Genomic DNA, 25364 nt, shown 5'->3' on the forward strand with positions numbered 1-25364 from the left:
TGGACACTGCTCAATTTATTTTAAGTGCTCTTACTAATAACAAATGGTGGTAGTGTAGTACATGATTAATGTAAGCAGAATCTTGGGCGGGGGGGGGGGGGGATACTTTTGAAAGATTTTGCAGCGAAGTCCCAGAATGCTGATGAGAAGGACCATGTCCATATTCAAAATGTGCACCCCTCCTCCAAAATAAACCCACCTCTTTTCTAAAGTACTCTCTCTGATATACACTTGTGCATATACACACTCCCGCCATCTCTTTAAACCTTTAAATGCCTCTTTGCAGAGATTTCATTCTTCCTGATCTGCAAGAAGATACCTCTTTATTTACTGTATTTCTTATTTTGCTAAACAATGTCCAAATCACCGTGACACAGTCAGATGTACAGTATCATCCTCATTGCTGACATTGCCTGTTAACTTGTAGCAAATCTATTGACTTAGTTATGCATCAGTCCCTGCTCAAAATTGCACCTCAAGGTACTGTAATAATGAGGCTGAACATGGCTTGTGCAACTAAGCTTCTATGTGCCCCTCTCTGTCCCACACCAGGTGCAGATCTGCTGAAAGAATCCCCAGTCCCATTGCTACACCAAGAGTGTCATTTTTAAAAACTGAGGAGCGGGAGAGAGTGAAAAGTTGTGGATGCCTGCAGTTTCCCCACCTGATCTTTTATTTAAAAATAAAGCAGTGTGAAGATTTGATACATGATCTCATCTAAGGGGAATCGCAAGGGGTCCCAGGCAAATTTAGGGCAGTGTGACTGGTTCCACTGCTCTGGGTGCTGAGCCTAGGGGGTGTTGCAGGGTGTCAAAGCTATGATGTAGTGAATTGAGCAGAATGGAAGTGAGAGGCAGGGTGGAGGGGCAGAAATCTGGGCTTACACAGGACGCCATTGAAATTTGAAAGACCAAAGTCCACCCCTGTACACTCGTACGCGCTGGTGGGATAAGAGCTGGAAAGAAGACAGAGAGGAATTCCCCAAGTGAAATAACTCTTTTCCTGGCATCGAACAGATCAGGCATGCATACGGGAAGTGTGGTGATGGGAGGAATACGGCTGAAGGTGGTTAATGCAGGTAACAGAGTGGGGAGAAAAGCAGTGCTGGATTTAGGGCAGTGAGGGCAGTTGAGGGGGTGCAAGATGAGGGGGAGAAGAAGGAGGAGGAGGAGGAGGAGGAGGTATAGTATAGTATAGTATAGTATAGTATAGTATAGTATAGTATAGTATAGTATAGTAGTGGTTTTTTCTGGGGGTACTCAAGTACCAGCATTGGTACTCAAGTACCAGTACTGGGGTATGCAGTACCAGCACCTTTTTTCTAGAAGAAAAGCACTGACAACTACCACCACCTATATTTATATAGGTAAATATCTAGGTAAAGTACAAAAAGGAATTATTATGAAAATAAAATGATGACGACAACAACAACAACAATAATGTTGGGCAGCTCCCAACAAAAAAATAGTGAAAGCGCAATACAAAAAATAGTAAAAGCACACATTTAGGGATTGTGTGAAAGATTTTGTCCTTGCTCCAGATGCTATCTTACCAAAGTCCACCACTGGAAAAGGGGGGGGGGCGAATGAAAAAGTCCCTGGCGTCTGGAATGAGGGCTGGGCTGGGACATTTGTGTGTGCCACCTTGAACACAGGATAAAGAAATAAACAAATTAGAGCTTGGTTCCAGGGTCTATTCCTCCCTTCTCCCTTCAGCTCTCACCCCCACCCCTCACCCTGGGCCATTGTCATGCCATTGGCTGGATATGAAGGCATTCGGTCGAGACGGCAAGGCAGCTAAATTGCTTTATCCCTGTAAAAATCGATGACTAAACCTATGGTGTTGTGTACACTGTTTCATATGCACCAGTGCAGCGATAAATTATTCATGTTGTGCTCTGTCAGCAGTTTTACTGTAGACAGCAAGGCTGCTAGCAGCACCTAATCTTCGAGCACATGAGTGCATCTTTCAGTGATTATGGCCCGTGAGCATATTTTATGAGAGGTGGGCCAGATGTTGTGTTGCTTTCAAAACACAAATGTGACTGCTTTGCTTTTTCCAACCTGTCTGTCCTTCACTGCTTACATCTCCTGGAATTTTCTCTCTCTTAAAGTTGCTTTACGTGAGCAGGTATGACATGCTGAGGGATAGTCGGAAAATGGAATTGTTCAGAGCTCTCACCTCCGAGACAATACAGTGTGGCTGGGATAACTCGGTAAAATGTCGAATCTATGCAAAATAGAATTATCCTACTCAGTTTGGTTCTAAAGGCTAATAGCACACACAGTTCTAAAATGATGGAAAGCTATTCAGTCAATAACAGAACTTTGTTTTTAAGGAAAATAAGAGTTAAAGTTGAAGCATCTGTTCACCAAGCTATTTTTAGAGCTCTGCTAAAAAGCTTTGGAGTGAGTTTTGTCCTCTGTGTGTCTTTTTAAGAATTGTTTGTGATTTGATATCTTGAACTTGCGTTACTGTCAGGGCAGATGCATTGAACTGTTATACAAGAGGCTGTGTGTGTGTGTGTGTGTGTGTGTGTGTGTGTGTGTGGAGTGGGGTGAGAGAGGCAAGGCCCAGTAGTAACACAAATTAAGAGTAGTATAGAGGAATTGTGAATCAGTTACAAAAGGACACTTGACTGCTAGTCAGCCATGATTTGTTTTTTCTCTAAGCTAAATGTGTCACACGACAATCCTGTAAAAATCAATAGTGGGGAGGGGAGCAGGTAAGTCTTTCATAACTTTAGATAATGTGCATGTTGGCTGGCTTTTTGCTTTGCTTTTCCAATATGCAGTTTTCCATTGCAGAATTATAATGTTGGCAAGGGCAATTTGGTATGACTTAGGCCAATCAATGGTGAAGGCACAGGTTTTCCTGCAGTATGGGCCACCGTGCCATTGGGATTATGGAAGAAGGAGATTAGAATTACCACACCCTGTGTCTCTTGTGGTCGCAATGACTTTGGACTTGAGATGGGGCATGAAAGAACCAGGGAAGAGGTGGGCTAGGCAAAAAGCAAGGTGGCTGCTTCTATTTATATTAATTAATTAATATACCAATGGGTTCCTAAGCAGTTTACAAGTATAAAAACCAACCACACAAGCATTAAAATACAGCTAACCATAACTGAAAGATGCAATAAAACAATCCCATTAAATCAATGGAAGGAAATAGTAGCTGGGAATGTGAGGACGGCAGACAGCCATATCTGGTGAAGGCATTTTTAGCAAGGGAAGCCCAGATGTTACCACACTACTGTGTCCACAACTTAACATTCCTCCATTAAATAATAATAAAATATCCCTTCACATCAAAGCTAGCATTTTGGGGAGAAGGTTAGGCCAGAAACTTTCCCCGTGCTATGATGATTTCCTGCTACCATTTCAGAAATGTGAAAGTCTTTGTTGTCTTTTTTTTTACTCAGGTCTTGTACATAGCAAGGGAGCATTCAGCCAAGCATATGGAGGAAAAAGGCCAACCAAACTACATGGCTAATCAGAGCATGTACTACCTCAGCAAACATCATGCCATTCTGCCTGGCTGTTAAGCAACATCTCCACCCTTTGCCCTCTTGGCTAGTTTACTCTTAAGTTGCACATAGAGTGATCTCTGCTATGGCACTTCCAACATTGTTGTCCTTCCATTCCCTCTCTCATCCAGTAATCCGTGTTGATTGCCTTTCGAGAGAGTTAGCATTCCATAGGGGCTATCAAGCATGCTCAGTCCTCATTGGGCCTCTTATTATGTTTTAGGGTTGCCATGTTTCAAAAAGTAAAATTCCAGACACCCACAAAGTTGTTAGTTTTCCTGACACCCACAAAGCGTTTTTTTGTTTTAAACTTTTGGAGCTGTTTACGTTGCTTCTTCCATTGTGTTGCCATATATCCAGGTTTTCCCTGGCATTTCCCCTCCGACACCATTTTAACACCTGAAAACCAGGAGGTGTCAGGAATTTTCCTGATGTATGGCAGGCCTAGTATGTTTTGTACATCTGCATATCTTGGGGTTACCTCAAGTCTGCTGATGCACCGCTTTGTGTGTTTTGTGTTGCTGTTTTAGCTATATAAGGGATACCTCTCAAGGCATTGAATCAGAATTATCTGATTAAACGTACTAAACTGAACCAAGTCCCATCATGAGGGATGGGTAGTGATTACTTTAAAAATGCATTTCAATGTGCCACTTCCTCCCATTTCATCTTTTTTTTTTTTAAAAAAAAAGCTTGATAATGGTGTTCCACTTTGTAGGATGTTAATTGTTTGTCTATATGTGTGTGCATATGAAAGACCCATTCCACGAAGGCCAAGGATCTCGATTTGAAAAGTACCACTTATGAGTGGAATTGAATAGAAAGCAGTAATGATTGCTTTCAAGATCTCTTGCATTTGGGAATGATCTAAACACACATTTGCATGGGAGACCAGAGTTGTAATACCCATTAAGGGTCATTGTGCTGCACATTTTCATAATGAAAAGCTACATTCTTCAGCTGCTATGATGAATGGAAAATTCATACCAACTGGAAGAAAGCAGCATCAGGCTCTGTGCATCTAAAATGGTTTTGAGCAGCATAGTTTTATCGTAAATCCACAGAGTCTCTGTGTGGGGGGCTATCTTCCTTTTGCCATGCCTTTCATCCCTTGCTGTGTGTTTCTCTACTCAGAATTCTCTTTCACAAATACTGGATTGGATCCAGCCCACCATAGGTGAGTGGTCGTATGCAGAGGGTTTTCCCTATAGGCCAGTGGCAGCCAAACTCACCTGTAGGCCTCACATGAAAGTTTTGCAGCCATAGGCCTAATTTCAAACACTCTCTGTGAGCCGTTGATTTAGAACTCTGACAAGAGTGTTCCTTTAGTGAAAGAAAGACAGAGAGGTAGGTGACCTTCCCACTTTGGCCCCACTACTGTTTTTTGTCTCAGCCACAACTAGCATGCAGTCCCTGACATATTAACACCTCCCACAAGGGAATGTGGCTGGCTACAGGAGAGAAAAAAGGTTGCCAATTCCTCCTATGAGATGTTTTCTCATTCCTATCATGCATGCATGGGAGCATCACAGACCCTCCAACATGATGCAGCCAAAGTCAGGGACACCATCTTTCGGGTCTGAGTCATGTGACCCACGCAAGATCATAGACCCAGGAAAAGTGCTTTATCAGGCACGGTGCCCATGAACGTATGTTTGGGGGCACTGCATGAGATTGTGGACCCAAAGAAACACTTTTTCAGGGAGATACCTTAGCCAGAAATCATGCGAGAGCAAGGTGCCCAAAATGGTCACCATACTCTCATGGGGGGGGGGGAATGGGATGTCCTGGTTTTTCTGCTGCAGTTGATGGGCATGACACCTTCAGAGCCAATGTCAGACCATTATAGGAAACAGGAGAGCTTCCTAAAGACCTATTCAGGCTTCACCCTTCCACTGAAAAAGGAAAAAGCACTTTGATCTCATTTCCCTTGACTGAGCACAGGGAGAAGAGGTGAATGGAGATATGGAAGGTGCACATCAACCTTCTGTTTCCTGTAACATGCCAGTGTGCTGAACCTCCATGGGTGTGTGCTGCAGTGGGCATGGGGAAATTGGAGATCTGCTGCATTCTATTGGGATATTTTTGTATTCAGACACAGCACCTTGGGTTGACTGGTTTGAGCTGTGTGTTTATAGGAATACAGAAGTGGAGTCAATATTGTGCTAGGAACAGTTACCGGTATTTGAGATTTAGGGCCAGCAGCTTTGATGCTGCCCCATGGGTATAATCTGATATAACCATTGTCTATATAGAAATTGAAGGTGCTCTGTGTATTTGTGGAGCCCCATCTGTCACAGCTACCAATGAAGCTGTCACACATGAAGTAGGCTGTGGTTTTCACATGGTGTTTTGCACAAATTGAGGTGCTTGTGCGAGGAATCATTTCCGAAGATAGCGTACTGGTACATGTGTTCTGGAGATGAAAGTTCTACTTCCTGTGTCTGAGGAAATGAAGCAACTTCTTAAAAACAAAGAAGACTTAACTAAATCTGCCCTGCAAGTAAGGTTTTTCTGGGAGAATTGAGTTCACAGCCGCTAGTACAAAACAGAGCATTTCAGCAATAGAAAAAGTAAAAAGTAAACATTTTGTATGACTGGAGGTCGTCCCACACTCATTCATATTATTGTAGTTGTGCACATCACCTATTGCTTAAATCCTTTCAAAGTCAACTGAAGTGTAAAAGGATGCAGCCAGTGTTTTCAGGTCACTGATTATGCCCTGCTAAGTCTTGGAATACATCTTAGTTTATATAGCTCTGTCCTACTAAGTTGCCTCAAAGGAAGACCTCCTGGGAAACATTTATAAGCCTCCCTGATATCTCCAGAGGGAGAGTGAGGACTTGGTCCCATCCACACCATACATTTAAACATGGCCTCCTTCATGGCCTCTTGGGAACTGTAGTTTACTTCAAAGACAGTTACAATGATCACCACCCTTAACAAACTACATACCCTCCAAGATTTCTCAGATGAAAATGGGACATTCCACATCAGGAAGCTTCTCCAATGTTTGATGTCGCCGTACACATAGACGTCATATACATTTTTTTTAAGGATCAGACCGTGGCTCACTGGCAACAGGTCTTATAGGAGTTGGCAAATTCACATATTGTACAGTATGTTTAGATTTCAGTCTACTGTCTTGGATGTCCAGTGTCCAGCAGAAATAAAAATCTGTGACATGGTCTTTTGGCTCTTTCCCCACAGCAAACCACATTCTGAGAGATCCAACTTTCAGCTAGGCTGTTAACAGTGTTGCATGTCTTTTACAACAAATATGTATCTCTGCCACCACTACACATTGAATTAGGTTTGATAGAAAGGTTTGTGAAAGCAATAGATAAATGCTTTCTTTACCTGAAAGGGGAAAAGATCAGCATGGCCACAATCTAGGAAGGGATAGTTGTCAGTCAGAGTCAGAGAAATCATAAAAGGCAAGGTATTTGATGATGTGTTAAATTAAGGGACAGTGTGGAAAGCATTAAAATCCACTGTTACACATTTTCTTGGAAATCTTAAGGCCCCAAACTTTGAAACATGAGAAGTAATATATCTCTGAAAATTCTTGGTTTCATTTCTCAACTTATTCCCACCAAACGTGGGTGCTCTGAATAACATACACAAAAAGTGGTTTCACCAAGATATGATATTTTGCTAACCTTTTCACTCTGAACTTCATATCACTGTTTTTTGATCTCTGAGCTATCTCATGCTCAGTTAGCTGTCCTTGTTTTTGTGCATTTTTACTGTCTGTGTGCCTGCATTGGTATTACACAACCAACTTACAGAAGACCTTTTCCCTCAAATGCAGATTCTCTCCACTCTCATCAAAAATCAGCAGCATGCATTGTTGGAAGCAGAAAATGGAGGAATAAATAAATCTCTACCTGCATTCATGAAACATGTAAAGGTTTTTTTAAAAATTAAAAAAATTGTCTTTTGGCCAATAAGTTCTATGAAATTTCTACACTGGTTGTTCTAACTGCTGTCTGCAATATGTTATAGTATTGTTTTAAATGTCTCTTAGGTATTTTTGTTTTATTGTGAGATGTCCTGTGCTTCCTTTATGGGGAAGGGGGATTAGAAATTTAAATAATGAATAAGCAAGTAAGTCAAGAAATGTTTATGCAGAAGGAAATGTCTCCATTGTAGGATTTCCCCCTAGAAAAGGAAAAATAGAGTCTTTAGTAACTGGTTTTGGAGAACTTAGGCAAATGCAGCAACAGTTGAAAGATTAAGTGTCCTTTTCTGATGGGATATGCATTTTAGGTAATCTTGTCAAAGAAAAGACTAATTTGAAGAACAATGAACGTTTTTGTTTAGATTTCTGTGCCAGGCAAGCAAATAAAAGATCTGGTAAAGTGGGTGGTTGAGGTGATGGGAAACTAGGGTGGAGATATAAATAATAATGTAGAATATCAAATGTATGGAATGGTAAAGCAATACTAATCTTGTAGAGGAGACAAAAACAGCCTAAAAACAACTATGCATCTTATTGTAGAATATACAGTACAGGAAGAAGTTTAAAAAACACACCAGTTTTCTTTCTGTCATTCTTTTGTGCCATGGGAGTAGATGATTTGCAATGGAGACAAAATCAGTCACAACTTTTTTGAGCTAGGTAAAGGTAAGGGACCCCTGACCATTAGGTCCAGCAATAAAGCTCATCTCGCTTTATTGGCTGAGGGAGCCGGCGTTTGTCTGCAGACAGCTTCCAGGTTATGTGACCAGCATGACTAAGCTGCTTCTGGTGAACCAGACTAGCGCATGGTAACGCCGTTTACCTTCCCACCGGAGTGGTACCTATTTATCTACTTGCACTTTGATGTGCTTTTGAACTGCTACGTTGGCAGGAGCAAGGACCGAGCAACAGGAGCTCACCCCGTCACAGGGATTCGAACCACCGACTTTCTGATCAGCAAGTCCTAGGCAAGTCCGCGTCCCTTGCTTGGGCTTTAATAATGGCACAGACCAAGGTGGCATGGCAAAAACTGCTGGCATTAAATGACCACAGACAATTGGTGAGCCCCATCCCAACCAATAGCTAATAAGACTCTGCTTTAAAAATAAAAATAAAATCCTTGAAGTCCAAAAAGTCCTTGAAGTGGTGTAACTATACACTCACTTCTCAATATTATGATGAGATATATTCAACATAGCACTAAGGTGAATAATTCATCAGCTCAAGGATTTCTCCTAATGCAACTGAACCGTTTCAGTGCTATTTTTCTAGAAAAAGGTGCCGGAACTCCCCATGAACACCTCCCCTGTTCTTTTATAATGGCAAGGGCATCTACTTGAGAGGTGCCAGAACTGAATTCTGGTGAGTTCCAGCTGAGAGCTCCATCTCCTGCTCCCCCTGGATTACCTTCTGGGTTCACCACTCCCACCCTCTGGGAGATGGCATGGGATGTGCATGGGGGAAAGCGGGGGATACTACTAGCATTCCTTGTGCAAATACAAATATTTAATTGAATACTGCTTGGTATGATTGGACAGATTAGGTTTTCTCCTCTCTGGAACAGCTGTCCTAAAATACCATGAAAATGACTGTGTTGTTCTTTTATTTTTACACCACAAAGCTTATCCTTCTGGCTGCCAGCAGTTTACAGTGTGCAGACTCACACCTTCCGTTCTTCCAATTGTAAGAGGGGTGGTGGTAGTGGTGAAATCATGGGATGAACTTTGTACTGAATATCATGTCTGTTTTAGCTCCTGCTGCTTCTAAATTTATTCTCCACTAATTGCTAGATGCGCCACAGAGGAGAGGAAAGGTGAAAACTAAAAGAGTACCTTGTGATGTGTGTGAACAGGGAATAAGCCAGGAAGGCCTAAGAACATTGCAGAGACAAACTGCCATGGAACACATTCCTCCTTTTCTCTGACTGTTGTCAAGAAGTAAACTACTTATTATCTGCAGTTCTCTCTGACACAAAGACAAAACTCACCTTGAAGTACTGTTTTGCTAACTCCATCCCAACCACCTTTTCTGGCTGCTCTGACCTTAATGTTCCCTTCAGTAATTGGCAAGATTTACACTAAAGTGATCAAAGTGAATTTTTGAAGGCTCCCATTTTGTATCTGAGCCGCATTAAGATTGTGCACTCAGGTATTTAAGGAAAAAAGAAGAAAGAGGGGCACTGGTTTGTTTTTAAGGCTATACAAGGGTTAAATGACTCCTGGAATACTAGTACTTTACTTTAGAGCAACAGTGTATGAGAACTAATAGTTACATGCTCAGGTAAAAAAAAGGTAAAGGACCCCTGGACAGTTAAGTTCAGTCAAAGGCGACTATGGGGCTGTGGCGTTCATCTCGCTTTTAGACTGAGGGAGCCGGCGTTTGTCCATGGGGAAAAGTGTGTCACTGTACTGCATTAAGCAGGAGTAGGGGATCCAGTGACTTAACAGATGGAATTCTATAAAAATAAGAACCAGTATAAAACCAAAACACCCACCATTTATTATGCAATTGTCTGAGGACGTTTGAGCACATTTCTTATAAAGGTTAACTTCCTGTGGACATTTGGATGGCATAAATCAATTTATATGTTCAAATTTAGATGGGTGTACCACCTGCTATTGTATTTTATTGTGAAGTGAGGGGCCTTTCCCCTCACACTTTTTCTATTTTTCTTTTTTTTTGTTTGTTTATATATTGTAATATGTACACAAATAAATTTTAATAGTAGAGATAGGATAGTGCTCCACCCTAGTTCACCGTCTGTAGATTGGAACAGTGAAATGGAGGCATCTGGCTAACAGTAATTTAATCCCGTGTTACATGCAATTGATCCATTGATGTTGGTTGGTTTCATGAGTGCATGCAGGAAGGAGCTTTGAGAATCACTCCTTCAAAGACAATTTGCTACGGCAATGTTGATTTCCTCCAGGATCCTAGTATTGTTAGGAGAAGAGACACGTATGCAACACGGCCAATGAATTGCGGAGATCTGCCTTGCAGGAAGCAGAAGTGGCGTGACAGAAGCAAGCATTGAAAAGATAAGCTTCAGGAGAACTCTCAGAGCTCTAGGATTGACATTAAGCATAAGAAGGCATCAGCTACTGATTACGCTAATTGGAGAAACGCAGGGAACCATGCAATGAGGCTGTTTGGTAGTTCAGTTGATGTCATTAGCTAACTGTGTGTTGTCCTTCCATAGAGTTGCTCGAGATGTGTGAGCCTCTCCCACTGCCATGCTCACTCTACCCTACAGCAAATTATCAAAGTAGATTTATCAGGTCCCAGAGCCTCGAAGGACTAATAAGCTACCAAGTGCCAATTCTTGGGTTGCAAGTGTCAGGCATAATCAGTACCTCCAAATCTATCAATACAAAATATGTCCTCCTCCCTTCTGAGATAACATCACTCATAGAAACTTCATTATCCTTACTCCATAGCAGTGGCTGTATTGCCCTTCAGGAAGGAATCTATTTAAAATGGCACACACAAGGCAATAGATCAAGCTCTGATTCTCCTGAAGGAGGAAGGCAATTGACGCTCATCAGAGTAAGTAAAGCTCGTATGTGCTACACTGAAATGGGGGGTGTGGTGTGATATTTGCTCAAGGACAATTAAAGCTAGGGTGCCTCTCAAACCCTGGGGTATGAAATGTTTGAAAGCAAAGCTTCACTGGAAGGGCAGCTGAACTATTGAACATAATAATCTTACTGAGGCAGACCAAACGGCCATTCAGCCCAAAGCTTTAGTAATTTCCAGGCCCTGAAATCTTGGGTGAATGTGTTTGGGTAGGATGGGCAGTATCGTGTTGGCATATCATCTTGAATGACCTTTTAGAAAGGTAACTCAGAATTTAGTAGAAATCCTTGTATTGTAGCTTGAGTCTTTGCAACAGTGTGAACATGTTTTCAGCACTAGATAATTGTGAGGTGAATGTTACATAGTTGCCTGGTGCATTTGCTAAGGTTATCAGTAATTATCAATGCTGAAGGCTCCGCTATTTCTTCTTGTGGATTTTACAATGAAAGAGAACATGCAATAGGTGAAACTCAGGGGCTGTCCTTTTGACACAATGTTTTCCCTGAAATGCAGCAAGGTGGGCGATGTGTGCATCCATTGAGTGATGTGAGAAAATTCCAGTGAAAATTGACGTGGAAGCAGAAATTGTGCCTTCTCCAGAATGTAAATAAATCCAGTGAACATGATAAGTATACAGTTTTGTTGTTTCCAGTCTGCAAATGATACATAGCAATAAGTAGCTGTTCCATTTCCATTGAAACGACTGGTGTGGAATATGTAATGATAGCATAATTTATTGTGTAAAACTTCATCAAAGTGGACAGTGAAATGAACAGCAGCATTGGTTTTGGGAGCTGAACTGCAGCACAACAGCAACAGCACTGCATGAAATGAATATGGGGCAACATACCTTCTTACATCCTTAGTGAAACCCCTCTGAGAAATCCATTGCAGTCATCAACCTTCCCACCGCCACCTGCTTGAACATGTTACTTGAAGGACCTCAGTCTTCTCTTTATATATGGCTTTAGGGCAATTCAGTGACAACCTAGTATTGCGGTCCTGAGCTGGTTAAGGCTTTATAGGTCAAAACCAGTTTTTTAATTGGGCCCGGAAACTAATTTGCAGCCAGTGTTGTGGGGTAGGATTGGCGTAAAATGCTCAAACCATCTTGCCCCAGTGTCTAACCTGGCTGCCAAATTCTGCACCAGCTGAAGTATCCAAACCGTCTTCAGAGGCAGCCCTACGTATAACAAGTTGCAGTAATCTAACCTAGAGGTTACCATAGCATAGATGACAGAAGTTAGACTATCTCTGTCTGGGAAGGGGTGCAGCTGGCCCACCAGCCAAAGCTGATGGAAGGCACTCTACACCACTGAGGCTACCTGAGCCTCAATCAACAGCCAAGTATCTAGAAGTATGCCCAAGCTACGTAACCACTCCTTCTAGAACTTCCCATATTTTAAGGAGATCTCATTATCAGCTCTGCCCCTCCTCCTGGAATTATTATATGCCCTGGCTGTATAGGTAAATCTGTACACTTAATGTAAGTGTGCTGCTGTCATAGTCTCCAGGTAGGATGGCACAGGTAGGGAAGTGAGAAGGCATCAAGTTCTATTCTGATCTGTGTTTCTCACGAGCCGCGCTTTTTCCATTCCACTGAATTCAGCTTCCAATGAAAACTGTATCTGCTGTCTGCTGGGGCAGAATTTTATGTAATTAATTAATTAAGCTACCCCACTCATTTCAATGCAAAGGGCGTGTGTGTGTGTGTGTGTGTGTGTGTGTGTGTTTCATCTATTTATCATTTGCAGACTGAGATCAGCAAAAGTCAACTGTGATCATATAATGAATTGATTTCCATTCTTTACCTTGGATGAAGAATTTGTTCTCATTTCCATCAAAATTCCCCGACATCCCCACCTACAGGTATGAAAGCAAGCAAAAGCTGTTTTACATAATAGCAGTTTAAACTGATTTAAACTTACCACCAAGTATTACTTAAATAGGCACAAACTGAACTCTTCAAAGGAATCCTTCATGGGTGTACGTTAGGATACTTTGTTGCCATTACGGTAAGAAGGATAATTGCTTTTTAAAAAAAAAAAAATCCTTTTTGCATGTCCCAGAATTAGGTTAAACAGTAAAGAGTATCTAATGTGAAGATTTTTTAGGGTTTATTCTTTTCTCAATGGGCATGTATAAATCCAGCTAACACTGAATGAACGCAACTTCTGAACATCAAAGGGAAACTGAGTCCCTTGACACCTTTTTTAAAAGAGTCAGACTCATTTTCCTTTGATGCATACAAGTTGTTTGAATTAGGCTACAGTCTTAAATGCATTTACTAGGGAGGAAGCCCCAGTGAACACTGTGGGACTTACCTCTGAGTAAATATGCATAGGTTTGTTCTGCAAAGACGACTGAGTGAAGCAATTGCTTGGGAATCTTAAAGCTATGGATTTTATGCCATTTGTACAGCTTCCAACCCTTTCCACAGGTCTGTCATGTAGCAATCACTGCAGGCACCCACTACAAATGAAACGAAGAGGAACTTTGTCGTTACTTTCATTCGCAGATAGGGCGTTTGTTATGGAGAGCTGATCCACAATTAACAGACACTTAGACGAATCTGTTAGGATTAATGATGTATAATGCAGAAACATTTTCTGCTGTGCTCCCTATTAATTACTTAACAATGACAGCCGTTCCATTCAAGCATCATAATTTCACACCTGATGAAATTTAATTTCCTTTTTAGAGTTGGATCCTAACGGTTGCTGCATCAGCAGATACAAAGGCATGTGAAACGTGGAGTCAGGGCAAAGTCACAAAGTGTGATGTTGCCATGGTATTTGTTAGTGTAAACACCAAGCTGAAGTCTCAGCCATCACGTTATTAGGTAGTATACGGAGATAATTTTTGTTTTCCTTTCATGTCTAGTGTGCTGCATTCAGGAGCATCTCACCAGTGTGTATTCTTCAATTCAGAGTTGTCCAGATTCCCTCTTCCTCCTTTCTCTTAAACTAGGAAAATCCATGCTGCAGGCTTGTATTAGGAGCCTGGCCAGAGAGCTGTAAATAGGATGGCCAGATGTGAAAGATGAATAAATATCCTCTACTTTCTAACAGCTGGGTAGAAGAGGGCATTTCAGCCACCATGCAAGCTACAACTGATGAAATACCCTCTTCTATATAAATATTAAAGATGTGAGTCCTCTACTACCCTTGCAGTGGTCTATAGGCAGGTCTGCCCTGTAGGTCCTCCTCCTACCTCCTAACTCATCTCCCCACAACCTGGTACCCTCCAAATGTTGGACTCCAATTCCAGCCCCAGCCAATATGGTGGATGGTTAGAGAATATGGGAGTTGTCCAAAACATCTGGAGAGCATTGTGGTTAGGCAAGGCTGGCATAACTGTGAATAATGTGTCCAGTTCTGGACACTATAATTTAGGATGGATGTTGACAAGCAGGAACATGTGCAGAGGAGAGCAACTAAGATGAGTAAGGGCCGAGAAGCCAAGCCTTATGAGGAACAGTTGAAGGAGCTGGGTATGTTTAGCTTGGGAAAGAGGAGACTGAGAGGAGACGCGATAGCCATCTTCAAATATCTCAAGGGCTGTCACATGAAAGAGGGAACAAACTTGTTTTCTCCTGCTCTGGAGGCTAGGACTCAAACCAGTAGCTTCAAGTTACAAGGAAAAAGATTCTGTTTAAACATACAGAAAAACTTTCTGATGGTGAGAACTGTTCAGCAGTGAAATGGTTTCTCTCTGGAAGTTATGGACTCTCTTAGACATTTTAAAGCAGAGGTTGGTTGGATGGCTGTCTGTCATGGATGCTGTAGCTGAGATTCCTGCATTGCAGGGAGTTGGACTAGATGACCCTTGGGGTCCCTTTCAACTCTGTGATCCTAACTGCACCACAAGTCCCTGTTGCTTTTGCTATGATTGCTACCTGGGCTACAGTTTGACCATGTATACCTTCATCAATTACATTTATATGCTGTCCCATAACAACATGGTCTGGATAACTTGCAGTAAATCAATTTCAATACAAAATGAAGCCTTTGAATCAAATCGAAAGCTACATAAATACACCAGAAACAAAACTTGAACTAAGAACCATACATTCAGAATTAAGCCCTACTGAATTCAATTGAACTTCCTCCCAAGGAAGCATGATTTGGACAGCCATCTCTAATTAGTGCTGATTTTTGTGAATGCCAGGGTCAATAGCCTTGATTTGGATTCAGTATTGGCATATCTTATTGAGCCGTTTTTAGATTGTATTTATTAAATTGAAAAGTCACCTTGTGGGTCCTGCTGTGGATTTGAAAGGTGGTGCTTGAATTAGATAACAAAACTCCGGAATGATTTTCGGCTTCATAGGCTATGAAGAGACATGATGTTCTGAGGACACCCACATTTGAGGATGGAACTTAAAAGTTGTTTATGTCAACTTAACTCTAACCCTTAAAAGGAAAAATCCCAGAGATTTTTTTCTTCTTCTTTATAAGCAGCTGAGTTTTTAAGAAATGCCATGGTTACCTCCTGGAAGCAAATACACAGTTGCATCAGACTCCTTAGGAACTGAACAAGACACACGAACCATGTCTGCCAGAGCTCACTGCTTTGTAAGAAATACCAAAGCCATATGGTCTAAATCGTATTTGTAATACCACCTCTGAGGTTCTGAAATAACATGTTTATTCATTACGACTGCTTCGGATTGTTCATTCAGGTGAATTATCAGAGGCTCTCAACATGATTTCCATAGAAATTCTGTCACTATTGTATTGTCTTCTTAAAAAAAAAAAAAAGCACACACAAGGTGCTATGATTAAATGTGAAAATTCGCTCCGCAACTTCCTTTGTGTTTATATCCCATGCTTAGTTCTCTGAAGTTATTGTTCAGTGCAGATCCTTTTAGATCTGTACAGGGTTTTGTTTAAAAGCAGAAGAAGATACATCCTTATTATTTATTTTTTTCTCTGTAATAAAGGAGCATTGGAAAGGATGTAAAAAACAAAGGCAGCCGCAGTAAGCAAACTGAACAATGGCACACAACTTCATGTTGCATTTTGAGTTGTTCCCAACACAAGAACTGACTAAAAGTTCTTCGTAGAGACTTGATTTCAGTTAGGAAGTTGACCGATCAACCGAGCAAGGCAAAAAAGAAAATAAAAAAAGGAGAAGGTCCAGGGATTGTTGCATGGGGTTATGCTGGATGTGTGGGAAAATATTTTACAGCCCAAGTCCCTTCTGGTCTGTCTACTTTCTCTTTCTAGCAAGAAACATGGAGTCTGTGGAAATCCCAGGTACAGCAGCACAGAGACTGGAAAGGAAATGACCAATAAAGAACCGGGCTGGCCCAAGACATTTTGCTGTCCTAGGCAAAAATGCCCCCCCCCCGATATTTAGAGGTAGACTGTTGCTGGACCTGGAGGCTCTATTTCTTCTCCTTTGGCTCAGAGAGTGAGGCCAGCTGGGGTAACATTTTCTCCACTGGGAGTGGGAGGCAGAGCAACACAGTGGGCTGCCACAACAGCACTGAAGGCTAAAAGAGCCCTGGAGGGCTTTAAATGTTAAAACTGAATTGAGCCTGGAAATGCTTTGGCAATAAAGTTGGTGCAGCCCTGGATGTGCTCCTCTTTTTTTTTTTTTTTTAAATATTTTTATTTTTCCATATAAACACAATACAACAAACATAAACATACAAGAACAAAAACAAAACAAAAAACATGTATCATTTCATATCCTAATTTCATATCCTATCTTCCCCGACTTCCTCATGCCTCCCCTTTCTGTATTCCAAATTCTTATCGATTGTTCAGCAAATCTTCCCTTATTTTAATTTAGATTTAGACTATTCTTCCTTATTTTCCTTGTCTTAACCATTACTAATAGTAACCATTTACTTTCCAGTCCAACATCATTCTAACTTTCATTAACTTTGTAATATTTCTTTAAATAGTCCTTGAATTTTTTCCATTCTTCTTGCGCTGCTTCTCTTCCCTGGTTTCGGATTCTGCTCGTCATTTCTGCCAAGCCCATATAGTCTATCACCTTCAACTGCCATTCTTCCAGTGTGGGTAGTTCTTGCGTCTTCCAGTACTTCGCAATGAGTATTCTAGCTGCTGTTGTAGCATACATAAAGAAAGTTATATCCGTCTTTAACACCCCTTGGCCGACAATACCCAAGAGAAAGGCCTCTGGTTTCTTGGGGAAAGTATATTTGAATACCTTTTTAAGTTCATTATAGATCATTTCCCAGAATGCCTTAATCTTCGGGCAAGTCCACCAAAGATGAAAAAATGTACCTTCAATTTCTTTACATTTCCAACATTTGTTGTCAGGCACATGGTAAATCTTTGCAAGCTTGACTGGGGTTATGTACCACCTATATATCATTTTCATAATGTTTTCTCTTAAGGCATTACATGCCGTGGATGTGCTCCTCTCTCATCTTCAAGTCCTCCCTCAACTTGAGTCCTGCTTCCTAGTCAGTGTTAGAAACTGAGAAATGAAAGCAGGGAGCAAAATGGCACCTTAAAATGAGGTTATGGACGCAACAACGGAATGCCTAGGTACACTTTTTTATAACAAGAATACAAAGCTGAAAATGAATGAACTGCAACTAAAATATTATGTTCATTTTTCACACAGTCTAGTCCTTCCCTTGCCTGCCCCCCTAATATTCTTAAGAGGGTCTCTTATCCAGTCTTCATAGAGTAGCTGAAAGTGGGGAGGCAGAAAAAGGTCCTCCTTTTCTTCCACTCTGCAGTTTTAATCTGAAATCTTAGGCGCAGTACTGCGGCCATAAACTGCTCGCGCTAATGAAATTCCTTGTTGCAAAACGCGCCTAGAACAATGGGAGTTTCAAACACAGTTCCTACTTTCAGGTACTACAGAAGTGCTTTTGCCTTGTTACTGCTTGCAGACTAGTACTATTTCGCCTGCAAAAACTATAGAGACAAATGCGTGTGGAGGCGTTCACAGCAGTAAACTACCTTAGTAATAGAAATAATTTCCCAGTTTGCTTCGCTTCTCATTTCTTGTTCTGGATTTAGATTTGTTTTAGATTTAAGCTCTTCTAAATTCTGTCCTCTCTCTATAAGTGCATCCTTCTCTATTTTTGTTTCTCTTTGTTTCTCTGGCTGTGCAGCCCCGTTAACTGCTTAGTCATACATCGCTTTTGTCTTGTCATGTCATGTATGGACACATTTCTATTAGAGCTGTCTGAAAAGAGGTGTTTTCTTCGGTTTTCACATTCCCATCCTTCTCACAATTTCCCTTCGATCTTTTCCTTGATGTCACGCATCTTATCAAACTGTAAGATTGGTCAGAAGTGGACTGTAAGTAAACATTGCCTCATGGGGCATGCCAGCTGCCATGGCAGCACAATGCCACAACCCGCAATGTGATGCTGGCAGATCAAACAATGCAGAGAGAACATTTTTATCACCTCAGTTAGAGACGGATCTGTCAGTTCAGTTCTCCATAGTTCTTCAGCATTTTTTTATTTTTCCAAAAACAAACCACACTTGAAAATATGTCAGCAACATCGTGCAAATTTCTCCTAGTAAACACATTTTATATGCAATTTTGTCTAATGTGTATGTTTTTGCGAAGCAATTTTGCCCAGTATTTTGCATGCTATTTTCATTAATATGTGCATTTTTTTTTTTGCACACTTTACCCTGGTGTATGCATTTTTTTGTACAAATTGCTTGGCTGGAGACCTGTGTTGCAAAATTCAGAGAAGTGAACATTTTGAAGGATGGCTATGTTTCAGTTTGAGAATTGAAAATTTGGTAGGTTTGCTTTTACATGAAAACTTAATTAAACCTCTTCATGTCCCTAACCTTAGGTGATCTGTAAACCAAGCCACCGTTGTGACCTCCAGATGTTGCTGGACTCCAACTCCCATCAGTGCCAGCCAGGATGGCCAATAGACATAGATATTGGGAGTTGTGGTTGACAACATCTGGGTTGCGCCATGTTGGCTACCCTTGTCCTAAACTAATCCTTTTCAAGACAGTCAATTCACATACTTGGGTCTCTAACTCACACATTATTTCACTTTTATGGATGTCATTGTGTGGGGGTAAGGTAAAGTAAAGGTACCCCTGCCCGTAAGGGCCAGTCGTGTCCGACTCTGGGGTTGCGTGCTCATCTCGCTTAAGAGGCCGGGAGCCAGTGCTGTCCGCAGACACTTCCGGGTCACGTGGCCAGCGTGACGAAGCTGCTCTGGCGAGCCAGCACCAGCGCAGCGCACGGAAACGCCGTTACCTTCCCGCTATAAAGCGGTACCTATTTATCTACTTGCACTTAGGGGTGCTTTCGAACTGCTAGGTGGGCAGGAGCTGGGACCGAACGACGGGAGCTCACCCCACCACGGGGATTCGAACCGCCGACCATACGATCGGCAAGTCCTAGGCACTGAGGTTTTACCCACAGCGCCACCCGCATCCCCCTGTGTGGTGGTAGTCATGGGGGAATAAAAGAGGGAGGAAATGCTTCCTTTTTGTTGTTAGAACTTGTGTCCCCCCCAATTTTCCATCCTAAGACTGTTTTTCATGACTTTCAACCATTTTCATTATTCCCAGTCTTTGTTCTCCTTGATTTCTACAGGTGATCTTGTGCTACCTACAATTCTGGTGCTTTTGATCCAATTGGCATAAATCCTCTAAGTATTGTACTGATTTTTATGTTTCATTTTAACTGATTTTATCCCTATTGTATTACTTTTGTAGCTCATTGTGTGGTGCATAGAAATGACAGCATTAAGTGGTATATAAATAAATTGTTCAAATTATTAAATGAATAAAAGTGGGTGTACCCACTTCACACAGAGACCCATCCTGGGTGCACAGACACAGAGACACATACTGGTTGCCCAGCAGCCAGTTGTTGTGTTGTTTTATTGCCACCCCTTTGCTATGCCTTTAAAGGACCATACCTGACAAATTTCACTGAGATATGAGCAAAGGAAGCTCACTGATTGTAGTGACTAGATGGAGCAAACAGGTGAAATGTGACTCAAATGAATCCACTGAAATCCATTCTAGGTAAAGGTAAAGGGACCCCTGACCATTAGGTCCAATCGTGACCGACTCTGGGGTTGCGGCGCTCATCTCGCTTTATTGGCTGAGGGAGCTGGCGTACAGCTTCCGGGTCATGTGGCCAGTAGGACTAAGTCGCTTCTGGCGAACCAGAGCAGCGCACGGAAACGCTGTTTACCTTCCTGCCGGAGCGGTACCTATTTATCTACTTGCACTTTGATGTGCTTTCGAACTGCTAGGTTGGCAGGAGCAGGGACCGAGCAACAGGAGCTCAACCCGTCGTGGGGATTCGAACTGCCAGCCTTCCGATCAGCAAGTCCTAGGCTCTGTGGTTTAACCCACAGCGCCACCCACGTCCCTTCTGGACTGGTCCATTTCCCTCATTGTTTATGGAACTAGTGTACATCCTTAATGAAAGCCCTTTTTTTGAATCTAGAGTCTGAGAGAAGTCTGGAAAAGGTTCAGCAAGTGTACCAGTTCTGAGTTCTGGCAAAAGCAGGGGAATCCAGGGTTAACTAGCCAAGGGTTTTTTGTTTGTTTGCATAGCACTAGGCCAAAGCATGTTGTGTGGTATGACCTAAGCTCTCTTAAAAGCATCTCGGTCAAGCTTGTTCTGGTCGAAGCAAGGAAGCAATTTGGCCTTTGGCAGCCTTGCCTTCTTCACACACCTCCTTGCTTTGCTCCCTAATGTGACAGGAGCTGCGCCTGACATAAACAGGGGGCAATCGGTTGGCCTGAACCTGTGGCATTTCCCTGGTTACACCTCATGTTATCTGGTCCAGGCCATGTGGGAAGCAGATTTGAACATGACCACAGCCACATGGAGCACTGAGTATATGGGAAGTGGCTTTTGGATGGCAGCCAAGCTGCTGAGATGGCATTTTGCATCAGCACACATCATGATCATAAAAATACAGTGTACGGATGATCAAAACCTAAGATCTAATATACTAATGGCTTAAATGTAGCACATTAATCGCTCGCTGCTTTCAGGCATTCTGTTGAAAGAAGTGCCTTGCAAGGTGCATTGTTCAAATGCAAAGGCTGTGGGTGGGAGACGGTGAAGAATGAATGGCAAGAGATTGTGATAAGGTAGTGAAGCAGTCTATATTACAATGATGGTATCAACATTGTCCTGTCATCTGCAATCTAGCCTGTGAAGGCTAGTTGGACCTTTGGAAGCTAAGGTTTTGGAAGCTTGTTGATTCTAGAGATATTGCATGCAGATCTAAGCAGTGCTTTTTTCTGGGGGGATGCAGGGGTACGCATACCCCTAAATATTTTGTGAATCTAAGTTTGGCCTCATTGAGGGGCAGTATTTCAATATTAGTAGGAAAATGAGAGTACCCCCAAAAATATTTTTTTAGAAAAAGAGCACTGGATCTAAGGCTTTCAGGCAAATGTGTGATACATAGTCATGATGTGATTCCCCCCCTCCTTCCACCCCACCCCCCAACAATCATCAATAAAATCACAATTACTCTGCAGAAACAAGGCTGGGGTAGGTTGGAAGGTAGATCATTTTAAAAGGATGATCAGTATTCACAATGGTCAGTTTGTGAGAGGCAGAGAGCCAAATACTCATTGATCAAGTTGATGATTTTGAAGTATATTGAAGCTAAATGACTTGAAAGTGGCTATTGTGGTGGTAGGGGTTTTTTTATTATTTAAAAAATGCACTCATTGAAGACCTTCAGCGGTTGTGGTAATATCATCAAAGCTATTCAGAGCTATTTGTGTTTAATGTGTAAAACCAGCATTTTTTAAAAGGCATATGACTAAAATCAGCTAGTGGCTAGACAGATAATGGCTTATGAAATAGGCTGCCTTCCATATTCAGGCAGTGGAAACAAAACTCATCAAAAATTGCCTAATTAAAGATGTTTCATAGATGAAGAACCAGCTGTTTTGTGTTTGTGTGTGTGTGTGTGTTGTAGTTTTAAGAGTAGTAGTAGGGATGTGGATAAATTCGATTCACTTTGCATCTTGAGAAGAACTTACCTAATTCAGCAAATTAGTAATTGACGTTTTCCAAAGCAACATGTGAACCGAAGTGTGCCCTTGTACAATTTTGCAATACAGTTGTCTTGTGAAATACCGTGTCCGGAAATGCTCATGCAACTTGTGCATGGAAATGCACATATCAGTAAAAGAAAAATGGAGTATAAAAATGCCTTATATAAGGAGTCAATGCCTTGCAAAAATGTCTATATTAGGCAGAATCGTATACAAAGATGTATCGATTGGGAGAAATTTGCACTAAAATGCTGATGAATTTTCATGAGGCCTTTCTCTTAAAAAAAAAACAAAAAATCACATATGGATCTGGAAATGCTAAGAAATGAACTGAAGACTAGAAAATGAGGAACCAAAAATGACAGGTTTATCTCTCCCTGGTGTACATGGGGAAAAGCTTTTTTTCTTTGTCTATTGTAGGTATGCTTTGCATGCTGGCTTTCCTAATGTGAATGGAAGTGCTTTACTCACCAATTCCTCCCTCTCCTGCAGCCTTCCCTTTTGAGATGTGCTCCATTATCATTGTAATGAAAGCAGCCTTCCCTTTTCTCGAAGGTTTTTCTCCTCCGCAAAAGAGGCTTCCACTCATCCGCCTCATTCTCAGAGCATTTGTTGGTGGGTGTGGTCTGGTTTTGAGCTGAGCTTATCACGGAAAGGTGGCTGAGGGCGTGGCATGTGCTTTATTTCCTTTCCACTGCATATCTCTTGCTGAAACTGCCTGATCTGAAGACCCCTCACGGGAGCAGGTGCCTCATGATGCTTTCTCCTGGGATTTAATTGAAGCACAGTTACCTTGGAAGACTGCAGGGTGCTCACCACTGGCAACACTCTCCCAAGCACAAACGGTTTTGGGGTGACCTTGATAATAAGCAGAACAAAAAACCTGCTTCCCACCAGGGCAAATTTGCTGACATTTTCTCTCCCCTTTGATAGTTTTTAAATGTGTTTCCCCCCCCCCCTCATTAACTGATGGGGAATGGTAAGAAAAGAAAGGGGGAAAGTTGGAGACATTTTTGGCACAGAATAACAACAAGAACAAGAACTTATATGCCACCCATCTGACAAGGATGCCCCAGCCACTCTGGGTGGCTCCCAACAAAAAATAGTAAAAACACAACATCACTCACAACATCACTCACTAAAAACAGATGTCTTTTTAAAAAAAAATACATAGCTGTTTATCTGTTTGACATCTGCTGAGAGGGTGCTCCACAGGGCAGGCACCACTACTGAAAAGGCCCTCTGCCGGGTTCTCTGTAACCTCACCTCTCGCAATGAGGGAACCACCAGAAGGCCCTTGGAGCTAGATCTCAGTATCTGGGCTGAATGATGGGGGTGGAGATGCTCCTTCAGGTATACAGGGCCTCCTGAGCAGATTTTTGAGATACACAAGGAGATTCCAGGTAAAGCAATAGGGGTCTCTCCCCTCCCCCCCCCCCGGAGGCTCACCATGAGTGAAACTCAATTCATAATAAAGCTCCCCCTTGAGCTGAATCTTTACTATCGATGCCTAGCACAGTTATGAATATCTAAGGCAATTCTGTCATTGAAGCAAGACAGGCAGATCTTGCATGAGTCACTGCAGCTCTGTTCAGATACAAAGTTCACTAGGTGACCTTTGGGCAATTTCCCTTGTTTTGGTTTAGCCTACTCGCATAGCTTCTTGTGAGATTAAAGTGTGGTTAGTGGGTTGCACGTGTGTGGGAAGTACATATGCCGCCCTAAACTCCCTGGAGGAAAGGTAGAATATGAATGGAGCGACAATTTAAAACAAAAGTACCATGCTGCTTGGGTGGGAGGCCACTTGGGAAATCATATGTAAGCTGCTCTTAACTCTTTGTAGGAACAGCTTGTGAGTGTACATAGGATACGCAACTTCACATAGCGAAGGTTACAAACCTCTACATTCCTGTCTACAAGTAAGTGTCATTGAACCCTGTTGAGATTAATTCTGAGTACATGTAGAACTGTGCTGTAAATATTCCAAGCATACAGTATTTTAAAGGCGAGCTTGTAACTCAGGAAACATCTACATTATAACGCAAATAAAGCAAAACACTGAAACCAGCATTTGAATCTCTACAAAAATTTCAGTAGGCAGCACTAGCTATGAATTATTTTTAATGCTAATGTTGGCACTGAAGGTCAAAGTGATCTGATATTCTTTGGCATCCCTTAAAAATTATTGATGTTGTCCTCCTTTCTAACACATTGTGGTAAACCTGAGTGGGGGGGGGACTTCTTTTGTTGTCTTTCTCATTTTTCTCTGTATGGGAGCAGCGCTAGCCTTCTGAATGATTAAAGGATGGGTGGGAGGGATGGAAATTGCAATAAGGGGGGGGGGGGAGAACTAGCAATGGTTTCTGGGGCTAAAAATAATAATCCATCCTTATCTATTTGACAGACATTTTGTGATATGTCCAGACTGTAAATCCCTGCAGGCACAGTTTGGAAAAACCAGACTCAGAGATGGGCCCTGGCATTATCAGCTTATAACTCTAAGCCAGGACAAGTCCTGAGTAACACAGATGTCCTCTGCAGGTGCCCTCTGCTGGATCGCCCACAGGCAATACCTCAGCCTTTTGAAAGCATATTGAACAGATGCTACAGAGATGCAGAGAGGAACTGACAAAGGCCCACTGTTGTCCAGACCATGGGCTGAATGCTTACAAATGGGTAGACTGTGAAGGGGAGCCCAAGATCTGCAAACCTCTTGATCGCAAATGAATTTTTAAAATAACCCAGGATTACACCAATTTTTTGTCCTTGAAACTTTTTTAAAATGAGAAGTGTGCTTTTGAGGGGTTCATAAGACATCCCTAAAAAGCACTGCTTTGTTTCTGTGCCTATTCACAGCCATTCTTCTGCAAAAAAAAAAAAAATCAAGGAGGGGGCCTGGCCCCCTCAATATTCTGCAGTAACCGCTGTGTGTCGTACTCATCTCACTCATGCATGCTGTGCGGCATGCATGAAGGACGTCAGCATGTTGCACTGTGCATGCATGTCACACAGCACCGGCCCTCTAAATCATGGGAGCAAGCTGGCACGTTTGACATACAGCCATACCTTGGTTTTCAAACAGCTTAGTTCTCAAACGCCACAAACCAGGAAGTGAGTGTTCCGGTTTGCGAACTATTTTTGGAAGTCAAACGTCTGATGGGGCTTCTGCAACTTCCGATTGGCTGCAGGAGCTTCCTGCAGCCAATCAGAAGCCACACTTTGATTTCCAAATGTTTTGGAAATCGAACGGACTTCCAGAACGGATTCCATT

The 25364-nt window shown here is 42.0% G+C and overlaps 1 protein-coding gene and 1 long non-coding RNA gene across 3 annotated transcripts in view; both read left to right on the forward strand.

Moving 5' to 3' along the window:
• ZNF804A (zinc finger protein 804A) overlaps positions 1-25364 on the forward strand; it is a 241392-nt gene that overhangs the window by 15962 nt on the left and 200066 nt on the right. The gene's annotated exons all lie outside the window — the stretch shown is intronic.
• On the forward strand, positions 851-3794 carry LOC310743806. The gene is made up of 2 exons (XR_014539239.1): positions 851-1078; positions 3425-3794. It is a non-coding gene; the product is annotated as an uncharacterized lncRNA (long non-coding RNA).

The sequence above is a fragment of the Podarcis filfolensis genome (genome assembly GCF_964270895.1).
Source record: "Podarcis filfolensis genome assembly, chromosome: 1".
In the NCBI taxonomy this organism is placed as follows: Eukaryota; Metazoa; Chordata; class Lepidosauria; order Squamata; family Lacertidae; genus Podarcis; species Podarcis filfolensis.